Source organism: Miscanthus floridulus, chromosome 9 (assembly GCF_019320115.1).
Source record: "Miscanthus floridulus cultivar M001 chromosome 9, ASM1932011v1, whole genome shotgun sequence".
Classification (NCBI taxonomy): Eukaryota; Viridiplantae; Streptophyta; class Magnoliopsida; order Poales; family Poaceae; genus Miscanthus; species Miscanthus floridulus.
This window is the reverse complement of record NC_089588.1, coordinates 50,807,629-50,811,263: the sequence shown is the minus strand read 5'-3', so window position 1 is coordinate 50,811,263 and position 3,635 is coordinate 50,807,629. Positions and strand designations below refer to the sequence as shown.

General features: G+C 49.7%; 1 pseudogene; it reads right to left on the bottom strand.

The window, feature by feature from the left end:
- Positions 1 to 215: 215 nt before the first annotated feature.
- LOC136479866 (9-cis-epoxycarotenoid dioxygenase 1, chloroplastic-like) lies at positions 216 to 2,153 on the bottom strand (annotated as a pseudogene).
- Between the last annotated feature and the right edge of the window lie 1,482 nt (positions 2,154 to 3,635).

Below are 3,635 nucleotides of genomic sequence, written 5' to 3'. Positions count from 1 at the left end.
GCCGACCTCTAGGTTCACTTGCTCCGACGGCGGCAGCACGGCGCGGCACGTGAACCGGCCGAGGGATCAACGGGGCCGCACGCGGTGCGCGCGTAGAACAGGGCGAGGCGCGCGATCTCGGAGTGGCCGTGTAGCTCGCCAATGGCCTTGGGGAAGACGGGGCGGCCGATCGCGTGCTCCTGGGTGAGGCGCGCGGTCTCCGTGAAGCAGCAGGCTTAGGACTCGGCGACGCCATTGCGTATCCGCAGCGCGTGAACCATGCCGTCGCCATCGAAGAGGTGGTGCCCAGCGACGGGGTCGAAGCAGGGGTTGGCGCCGTTGCGCGCGTAGACGTCGTTTGATGAAGGGAGGGATGCGGCCGGAGACGGGGAGCTCGCGCACGGGCGGCCGCTCCCCGATAGGCGCGAAGTTGCCGGTGATCTGCATGGCCGGGTCAGCCATGCTGGGCAGCCCGTGGGGCCGCTCCAGGACATTGGCCACGAACCCTTCCTCGAACACGTCGAGCGTGGCCGCCGCGGCGTGCTTGAAGAAGTTGAGCTGCTTCTTGCCGGAGCTGCCGGCCTTCCGCGGCGCCGCGGCGTGCCTCGGGACGGCAATGGCAGCAACGAGCTTCTTAGATGGCTCCGGTAGGTCGGCTGTGCTGGGCTTGTTGAACGGCGCCTAGAGGCGTGCGGCGCGGAGCTGACGACGCACGGCGAGAACCGGACGGAATTAGAGACCCGGGCCCTGCTGGACCCAGCCGGCAAGTGCTGCCGGTGTATGGAAATAGAGGTGGGCAGGCGCGAGAAGAGAGCGAGTTTGAGAGAGAGGATAGGGATGAGAGGGGGTATTTTGGACCTTTATGCTGATCGGGCCCACATATAACGGTGAAAAACGAACGGAACACCGACGGAATGGCTTGGAGAGCAAAGAAGTTCAGAACGATGGCACTCGTTAATGAGGACATTCCTAGCATTCACTCATCTTCAAATGAAACTCCACTTGATAAAGCTGGTCCAATTACAAGAAGTAGAGCTAAACAATTGGAGAAGGAAATTCATTCTCAGGTGAACGCTAACCTTATGTTTAATAATCAGTTTATGTTGAATGAGCCTATGCTTTTGAGTTCTTGTTCCAATGTCCTTAGGAATGATGGAGTGTATGAACCAGCATGGGATGAAGATGGATTCAAGCCTCTGGACATTTGAACCAAGAAGCCTATGGTGTGCAAGAATAAAATGGTGGTTCATCACCTTTGCATGGAAATGCAACCAGAAGCTAGATGACTGATACATGGTATGAATTCCAAGCATCATCGTGGACAGAATACAAGGAGTTAGATGGTGTTCTATATGTGGATGGAAGCATCTTCAAGTTTACTTTCCAGCTCATCAAACGGCTCATTATTTGGACTTCCCAATAAAGAGTTATGCTCATTTTAGTAACTGCTATCAGAAGCTGAAAGACGCGCGAACCAGCCACGAAATCCACTGGTGCATGCGCATGCTGCCATTTACTCCAAGCTGAACGTCCCTATCCCTATATATATCTTGTACTAGACAATGAAAGGTCAGATCTTGATTAGCTGAATTCAGAATACACAAACTTGTGGAGTTTTGTTTATGCGTGAGTCTTGAGAGGCTTGCAAACTTGTTCTTTCGATTCCTAAGGGAGTTATAGAACGCCGAACTGCGGTTCACCCAGTTTGTGCCTTCATGTCTATACGGCGTGATTGCGTGGGCTGTTCGTCGGTACGTGGAAGGGTGATTGTCTCGGTAGTTCGTCGCGTGGACAGCCTCGTGGTGCATTGCCTCTTCACTAGGTCGCGCAACGACAATTTATCAAGTTTGCAGATCCTACGAGAAGATCGGGCCACAACAACTTGCTACACGTGCTGCATAGACGTGTGCACATCATCTAGTACCAGAGCCTCCGTTTACTCATTAGGATTGTTCTTGTTTTTGGTAGGATAGAGTTTATATACCTACTGTCCACTAATAGCCAAAAAAGAAAACCTAAACCCCAAATTCATACGTGCTACTGATTTTGTAGTTTGCTTTATCGAGTTTTAATTCTTTAAGATTTGTCTAGTTGCTAAATTTTTCTTTTCCACATCATTCTAGTTGTTATCTTTGTTCTAATCATCAAATCGCTTACTGCATGTACCCACCCATCCCACCCTTGTTCTGATCGTCATTGCTTGCTGCATATATATAAATCAAAAAAAAACCCACCCGTTCCACCCTTGTTTTCTACCCGCCACAAATTCCGCACGCGAGTTTCTTGTTTTTGTGCTGCGCCGTCCATCTTAGTTGATCCTTATGTGCCCCTTTAGTTGAAAGTTGTGCTGCGTTTCTCACAAAGGTTAAAAGAAAAGATGTATATGGGTCAAAAGAAGGACTGAAAACAACGAGTTCTTGTTCAAAAAAAGGAAAGAAAAGAAATAAAAGAGAATTGTGTTCAGCACACCACAAAGGGGTTTGGGCAGTAACAAGTTTCGGTTGGTGCAATTGGTGTTCATCTATCCACTTCCTACATCTTGTTTCTTTCTTTGAGCATCTTTTCCTTTATATTCAGCAACTTAGACTTGAGTTCTTGGATTATTATTCGGTTTTGCATTACTACATTTCAGCGCATTCCATTTACATATTACCCCACCAAGCTCCACTTAAAAGCACCGTGAGTTGTTGCACCGTAGTCTCTTCACTCTTCCACTACAGATTGCAGCCCCGGTTCTTGTAACACCCCGGTGTTATGCCTGCATTTAGGCACTACAAATCATACATATCATGCATCCTCAAGCATCCTAATCATACATGCCTAATCATGTAAATAACAATTGAAACACTGCTTCGAAACATTTGAAACATGTTGTGAAACCTGAATGTTGCATACCTTTATTAGAATTGTTTTGCCCTGATTTTGCTGGCTAGGTTAGTAAAACATATTTGGCTACTATTGTAAATCATCTAGGATTATTTAGTTCAATTTTTGGAGCAAGGTTTGTATTCAAATTAATTCAAAATTTTGCTTCCAAAGTAATTTCCCGAAAATTAGGGTTTTGAGTTAAACACGGACTTTGATTTTTCAATTCAAAATCTAGAAAGAATTTGGCTTTGGTCATAAAAGCAAAGTTGTAGAGAATTAAATTCTAATCAACTTTCATTTTTGGTACATTTTCAAAAGATGTCATTTTCTTGCTCAAAATAATGTTTGAAAGTTGGCATTTAAAAATTCCTTGAAAATACAAATGAAAAAGGGCTTTTTCTCATTCGCGGGCCGCCGCCTCGCTTCTGGCCCACGGCCGAAGCCAGCCCACACAGCCTCCCGCTGCACTGCGCGCCTCGCCTTGGCCCAGCCTAGCCCAGCGCCGCGCCTGGCCTGCCTCCGCACGCGCCTGCCCTCTGACGCGCCGCGCCGCGCCCGACCACGGCAGAGCTTGCCCGCCGCATGGCGGCCATGCGCCGTCGATGCCGCCGTGCGTCGCAGCCGGCCTGTGCCCGCGCCCACGCGCCTGCCTACTCCTACCGAAGCCGGTGCGCTCGCTCGCTCACTCCCGCGCTGCTTCTCCTCTCCGCAAGCACTGCGCGTACTCGCTCTGCCTCTCGCCGCGCCACCGCACCCGCCGGCGAAATCCGCCGTGGCTCCTCCACCTC